Below are 8,374 nucleotides of genomic sequence, written 5' to 3' on the forward strand. Positions count from 1 at the left end.
CTACCTTGACCAAGGTTAAACACAATTTGTCCCAAGGCAAGGTGGAAATATATACTTCAAAGGGTAAGGTATCAAAGGGTATTGTCAGTTTGGGGAATAGCCTACAGCTGTTCAGTTATTTGGCCAACAGGAGGCAATGAAATGCCCTGAGCTGTCTGGCAGTTAACAATCCCATTCAGGTTTGGGGGAAGTGCCGTTTAGCTATTTCCAACAGATAAATTACATATGTGGCTCACCCTTGTTGAGCCCCCCAAGTCCCATCAACCTTTTGACAGAACTCTTGTAATTATTACATGCTGGAATTGGTTCTCGGCATAGCAGCTCTACCTAATACAAAGAAACAAACACAGGGAGGCAGCCAAATAAGAAGACAAAGAAATATGTTCCAAATTAAAGAACAACAAAATTCCAGATGAAGAACTAAAAATCAAGACAAGCAATCTACCAGATACAGAATTCAAAATGCTCGTTATAAGAATGCTCAATGAACTTATGGAATAAACAGATGATCTCAGTGAGAACTACAACAAAGAGGTAGTAAACATAAAAATGGAGATAAAAAACAAAACCAGTCAGAAATTAAGAGTACAGGAAATGCAATGAAGAATACATTAGAGAGACTTCCGGTCAAGATGGTGGCGTAGGTAAACTTGGCACTTGCATCCTCCCACAACCACATCAAATTTTCAATGAAACCAGAGAACAATAATAATTCAGAACCACCTTCAGTCCTACAACTAGAGAAGTAAAAAAAGAAAGCACATGGAGACTGGTAAGAGGGGTGGAGGTGCAGAATGAGCTGGTCCATGTGTGGTGCTTTTTTTTTTTTTTAATTGGTAGGGATATATTGGTTGTGGAGGTCTACATGAGGAGCAAGGGGCACCAGCACCACACCAGACCCTTTAGCCCAGAGTTCCAGTACTGGGAAGAGAAGTCTATAACTTCGGCTGTAAAAGCCAGTGGGAATTGTGTCTGAGTAACACAGAGGCTGCTGGAGTCCCAGTTATTCCTCTTAAAGGGCCAACACATGGACTTACTCCAACTTACTCCCTCTGAGCTTCAGCATTGGGACAGCAGCTTGGAAGGATCCAGGGGACTAAATTGTCTGACACCAGGGAAAGAACTGGGGGGGGGGGGGGGGGGGCAGCTTTCTTCCAGACAAAAGTGATGGCAGAAGTCATTGTTCATATATATATATATTATTGATTTTTTACAGAGAGGAAGGGAGAGGGACAGAGAGCCAGAAACATCGATGGGAGAGAAACGTCGACCAGCCGCCTCCTGCACACCCCCCACTGGGGATATGCCCGCAACCAATGTACATGCCCTTGACTGGAATCGAACCCAGGACCCCTCAGTCCGCAGATCGACGCCCTAAGAAGTCATTGTTCTTATGCTGAAATCTTCCCTGCAACAGAGCTGACTGATAGGTTCCATATCTGAGTTTCAATCAATCTGGCTCACACTGTTCGCCTTGCCCTGGTGACTCCCTGAGACCTTGCCCTATCCAATTTGAAGCTCCAACCAAGCTGTTTGCAGTCGTCTTTCCATATGAATAGCCTGTCCTGGCTCAGGATTCAGACTTTTCTAAAATCTCAAACAAGCATCAGCTGGCTTCCGCATTCCCCAAACCTCTCAATAAGAGGCCCCAGGCCTGACATTAGCAGCAATTTGCCTTGGTTCACAGTGTAATATTTCATTGAATGTTAAAACTCCCAGCAAACCAAAGTCTTTTTTTTTAACTTTAATAAATCTTTATTGTTCAGATTATTACAATTGTTTCTCCTTTTTCCCCCCATAGCTCCCCTCCACCCGGTTCCCACCCCACCCTCTGCCCTTACCTCTCCCCCACTGTCCTCATCCATAGGTGTACGATTTTTGTCCAGTCTCTTTCTGCACCCCCTATACCCCTTTCCCCTGAGAATTATCAGTCCACTCCCTTTCTATGCCCCTGATTCTATTATATTCACCTGTTTATTCTGTTCCTTAGATTTTTAATTCACTTGATTTTTAGGTTCACTTGTTGATAGATATGTATTTGTTGTTCATAATTTTTATCTTTACCTTTTTCTTCTTCTTAAAGAATACCTTTCAGCATTTCATATAATACTGGTTTGGTGGTGATGAACTCCTTTAGCTTTTTCTTATCTGTGAAGCTCTTTATCTGACCTTCCATTCTGAATGATAACTTCGCTGGATAGATTAATCTTGGTTGTAGGTTCTTGCTATTCATCACTTTGAATATTTTTTGCCACTCCCGTCTGGCCTGCATAGTTTCTGTTGAGAAATCAGCTGACAATCGTATGGGTGCTCCCTTGTAGGTAATTAACTGTTTTTCTTTTGCTGCTTTTAATATTCTCTCTTTGTCTTTTGCTCTTGGCATTTTAATTATGATGTGTCTTGGTGTGGTCCTCTTTGGAGTCCTTTTGTTTGGGGTTCTGTGTGCTTCCTGGACTTGTAAGTCTATTTCTTTCACCAGGTGGGGGAAATTTTCAGTCATTATTTCTTCAAATAGGTTTTCAGTATCTTGCTCTCTCTCTTCTTCTGGGACCCCCATAATTCTGATGTTGGTACGCTTGAAGTTGTCCCAGAGGCTTCTTACACTATCTTCAACTTTTGGGATTCTTTTTTCTTTTTTCTTTTCTGGTTGAGTATTTTTTGCTTCTTTGTATATCAAATCTTTGACTTGATTCTTGGGATCCTCTTGTCAGCTGTTGGGTCTCTGTAAAATATTTTTTATTTCAGTCAGTGTATGTTTAATTTCTAGTTCGTCCTTTTTCATATCCTTGAGGGTCTCACTAAATTTATCGACCTTTTCTAGGAAATTCTTGAAAATCCTTATAACCGTGGTTTTGAATTCTATATCCAGTCATTTGTTTTCCTCCATTTCTTTCGTTTGTGATCTGTTACTTTGTCTTCACATTTTCGCTGCTTCCCTGAGTTGGTAGGGTAGCTTTGTGTGCTAGGTGTCCTATATGGCCCAATGGGTTGGCCTCCCCAGTTACCTGAGGTGGACACTCTTGGTGCACCCCTTTGTGGACTGTGTGTACAGACTTGTTGTAGTTTAGTCTTGATTGTTGTTGGTATCACTGGGAGGAATTGACCTCCAGGCCAATTGGCTGTGAGTATCAGCTGTGTCTATGCTGGGAGACCTGTGCTGAAGACAGCCTTATAGGACCAGACTTGCAAAATTGCAAAAGCCTCTGTGCTCACCTTGGATGGGGTGGAGTCTCAGGGCTGAGCAGACAGTCTTGGCTTCCCGTCAGCCCTGCCCTTGCGCGTGCGCCTCCAGACCTCTGCCTTCCGCGGCTCCCCTGAGTTTCCACCTGGCAGTCCAGATTACCCCTGTAAGACCGTGGGTCACCAGGAACAAGAGCCCTGACCAGTGTGGCTCAGTTGGTTGGAGCGTCGTCCTGTACACCAAAAGGTGGCAGGTTAGATTCCCAGTCAGGGCACATATGGGAGGCAACAGATCAATGTTTCTCTCTCCTTCCTCCTTTCCCCCCCTTTCCTTACTCTTCCTTGCTCTCAGTGCAGTCAGGACTCCGACTCCATTCCGCTAGGGAAAGCTAGCAGCAACCTCCGCAGTCTTCTCTGCGCTCTCTTGCGCACGTGCGCACTTCCAGACCCCTGCCCGCCGCGGCTCCCTCGAGTCTCCGAGTCTTCATGTGCCTTTCTCTCTACCTGACAGTCCAGACTCCCCTTGTATGAGGCTGGGTCCACGGGGATTCGCCCAAAACTGGGGTTCAGTGCAGTCGGAACTGGAGTTCAGTGTAGTCAGGGGCTTCCTTCCCTCTCCCTCCAGAGAAAGCCAGCCAGGCACTCAGCTGCCCTTCCTCTCTGTGTGCGTGTCTCTGTACCTCAGCCCTTTGCAGCTCCTCTGATTCTCCGTGAGCTTTTCTCTTCCCTTCTAGTTGTAGAATTTCCACCCAGCCAGTTTTCCTGTGATTCTGGATGACGTCCGTTCTGTCTTTTAGTTGTAGTTTTGAAATTGTTGTGCGAGGCAGCAGTTTAGGTGCTTACCTATGCCGCCATCTTGGTTTCTTGCAAACCAAAGTCTTAAACTGGATGGCTTCACAGATGAATTTTACCAAATATTCAAAGAACTAATATGTACCATTCTCAAACTATTCCCAAAAAAATTGAAGAGGAGGGAAGCCCCCCAAGCTCATTTTACAAGGACAGCATTACCCTGATTCTAAAACAAGAAAAAAAAATTAAAAAATCAAAAATGATAGGCCAATATCCCTGATAAACATACATGCAAATTACTCAACAATATATTAGCAAATTGAACTTACCAATACATTACAAAGTTCTTACATTATGATCAAGTGGGGGTTTATTCTGGGATGCAAGGTTGGTTCAATATCCCCAAATGAATTAACATGATATAACAAATAAATAAAAAAAGGTTAAAATCATATGATCTTATCAATAGATGCAGCAAAAGCATTTTAAAAAATCCAGCATCCATTTATGATGAAAACTATTAGCAAAGTGAAAATAGAGGAAACATGCCTCGACATACTAGTAATAATGGCTATATATGAGAAACCCACGGCTAACATCATACTCAATGGTGAAAAGCTAAAATAGTTTTCATTAAAATCAGGAATAAGAGCCCTGACCAGTGTGGCTCAGTTGGTTGGAGCATCATCCTGTACACCAAAAGGTGGCAGGTTAGATTCCCAGTCAGGGCACATATGGGAGGCAACAGATCAATGTTTCTCTCTCACATCATTGTTTCTCTCTCCCCGCTCCATTCCTCCCCCTTCCTTACTCTCTAAAAAAACCCCACAAAAAATCCCCCCACCTAGAAAAAACAAAAACAGACATATCCTTGGGTGAGGATTATAAAAAATAATCAGGAATAAGACAAAGATGTCCACTTTTACTACCTCTCTTCAACATAGTATTGGAAGTCCTAGCCTCAGTAATCCTAAAGGAAAAAGAAATAAAAGGCACTCAAGTTGGAAATGAAGTACTATTTGCAGTTAACATTGATACTATATAGATAGAAACCCAAAGACTCCACCAAAAAATGAACTGATTCATTAATTCACTAAACTAGCTGGATACAAAATAAATGTTCAGAAATTGGTTGCATTTTATATACCAACAAGGAACTATCAAAAAGAGAATTTTAAGAGAATAATCCCATTCACAATTACATAAAAAATACCTAGTAATAATTGTAACTAAGTAGGTACAAGACCTGTACTTGAAAAATTATGATATTAAAGAAAGAAATTAAAGAAGATACAAATAAATGAAAGCATATACCAAGTTCATAAATAAGAATAATTAACATCATTAAAATGCCTATACTCACCAAAGCAATCTAAAGATTCAATATAATCCCTATCAAAATACCAATGACATTTTTCACAGAACTACTAGTAAAACAAATAATCCTAAAATTTATTTTATTTTATTTTATTTTATTTTATTTTATTTTATTTTATTTTATTTTTTGGTATAGTAAAGGTGGAGATTTATTGAAGAACAAGTACAGACTCCCACGTGGGGAGAGGGAAGAGTCCCACAGAATGAACTCCTAAGTAGGGAGGGGGAGAAGGGTCCCTGAAATGACTCCCAGGTGGGGAGGGGGAAAAGAGTCCCCCTAAAATTTATTTTTAATGGTTTTAGAAAATATATTTTTTAATTGATTTCTGAGAGGAAGGGTGAGGGAGAGAGAGATAGATAAATCAATGATGAGAGAGAATCATTGATTGGCTGCCTCCTCCACACTCCTTACTGGGGATCAAGCCCGCAACCTGGGCCTGTGCCCTGACTGGGAATCAAACTGTGACCTCCTGGTTCACAGGTGAATGCTCAACCACTGAGCCACACTGGCCTGGTAAAATCCTAACATTTATATGAAAGACCCAGAATAGCACAACAATCTTGAGAAAAAAAGAACAAAGTTGGAGGTATCACATCATCTAATAACTATACCGCAATACAACTGTAATCAGTAAAAGTATAACACTGGCATAGAAACCGGCACATAGGTCAATGGAATAGAATAGAGATCCCAGAAATAAACTTACACCTGTTCACACCTATATGGTCAATTAATCTATGACAAAGGAAGCAAGACTATACAATGGGGTAAAGACAGTCTCTTTAATACATGGTGTTGGGTAAACTGGACAAAAAATGAAACTAGATCACTTTCTTACACCATATACAAGAATAAACTCATAATAGATTAAAGACTTAAGTGTAGCCCTAGCTGATTTGTCTCATTGGATAGAGTGTTGACTTGCCGACTGAAGGGTCCCGGGTTTGATTGTGGTCAGGGGCACACACCTCAGTTGCAGGATCCTTCTTGGAATGGGCCCTGGTCAGGGCATGTGCAGGAGGCAACCAATTGATGTGTTTCTCTCACATTGATATTTCTCTCTGTCTTGCCCTCTCTATTCCACTCTCTCTAAAAATCAAAGGAAAAATATCCTTGGGTGAGGGATAATAATAATAATAATAATGATAATAATAATAATAATAATAATAATATCAAGAGTTAGTGTGAAACCCAAAACTATAAAACTCCTAGAAGAAAACATAGGCAGTAAACTCTCCTACATTGCTTTTAGTAATATCTTTTTGGATATGTCCCCTAAAGGCAAGGCAAACAAAAGAAAAAAAATAAACAAATGTGACTATATCAAACTAAAACATTTTTGTACAGCAAAGGAAACCATCAACAAATTGATAAGACAATCTACTGAATGGCAGAAGATACTGGCTAATGATACATCTGATAAAGGTTATATCAAAAAATATAAGGAACTTATACAGCTTAAGAACAAAATGATAAACAATCTGTTTAAACAAGGGGCAGAGGTCCTTAATAGACATTTCTCCAATGAGAACATATAGATAGATAGCAAATAAATATATGAAAAGATGCTCAACATCATTAATCATCAGAGAAATGCAAAGTAATAAATACCACAATGAGATATCACCTTACACCTGTCAGTTTGGCTATCATTAAAAACTCAACAAAAAAAAGTGTTGGTGAAGATGTGAGGAGAATCCTCATGCGCTATTGGTGGGATTGCAAATTGGTACAGCCACTACAGAAGTTTTTCCAAAAATTAAAAATAGAACTGCCAAGTGACCCAGCAATCCCATTTCTGGGCATTCTGAGGAAATCGAAAGCACTAATTCTAAAGAATATATGCATCCCTATGTTCATTGCAGCATTACTTACAATAGCTAAGATATGGAAGTATTTGAAATGCCCATCTCCCTAATAAAAGAGGAACATGCTAATTGACCGTACCTTCGCGACGCCCACCAGTCAATCAGGAGTAAGTATGAAAATCAACCCAACAAAGATGGCAGGTTAATTTGCATACGCAGGCGCTGAGCGGCTGGGGGCGGGGTGGAACGCTTATGTCATCACCATGGCGATGACGCAGGTGTTCCGTACCACCCCAGCTGCTCTGGGCCTCTGGGCAGCGTGTGAAGGCAGGAACGTGGCTCTGGGCCAGAGTGGAAAGGCTGCTCTGGTCAGAGCGAAGGCGGTGCCATCAGCCAGGGGAAGGAAGGCTCATTCTTCTTTTTTTTTTAATATATTTTATTGATTTTTTACAGAGAGGAAGGGAGAGGGATAGAGAGTTGAAACATCGATCAGCTGCCTCCTGCACACTCCCCACTGGGCACATGCCTGCAACCAAGGTACATGCCCTTAACTGGAATCGAATCTGGGACCCTTGAGTCCGCAGGCCGACGCTCTATCCACTGAGCTAAACTGGTTAGCCTTCCTGCCCATTCTTGCACAAATCTTCATGCCTCCGGCCTCTAGTGCCTAGATAATTGGATAAAGAATAAATGGTACAGCCAGGCTGTAGTGGCTCAGTTGGATCGAGTGTTGTCCCCTACACAAGGTTGCCATTTGGATTCCTGGTCAGGGCACATACAGAAGGCAACCGGTCAATGTTTCTCTCTCACATCAACATTTCCTTCTCTCCCTCTCTCTCTTTGTCTCTCTAAGCATCTCCTCCAGTGAGGATTAAAATAAAAGAAGAATAAATGGTACACATATTCAATGGAATATTACTTGGCCATAAAAAGAATGAAAACTACCATTTGTAACAACATGGATGGACTGAGAGGTTATTATGCTAAGCAAATAAGTCAGACAGAGAAAGACAAATAGCATATGATTTTACTTAAACATAAAATCTTAAAAAATGACATAAATGAAGAAATAACCCATAGATACAAAGAACATAATGATGGTTGCCAGAGGGGAGAGGTTTGGGGGCTGTATGAAAAAGATGAAGGGATTAAGATTTACAAATTGGAAGTAATAAAATAGTCTCATGGGATGTAAAGTACAGCATAGGCAATATAG

Source organism: Eptesicus fuscus, chromosome 8 (assembly GCF_027574615.1).
Source record: "Eptesicus fuscus isolate TK198812 chromosome 8, DD_ASM_mEF_20220401, whole genome shotgun sequence".
Taxonomy (NCBI): domain Eukaryota; kingdom Metazoa; phylum Chordata; class Mammalia; order Chiroptera; family Vespertilionidae; genus Eptesicus; species Eptesicus fuscus.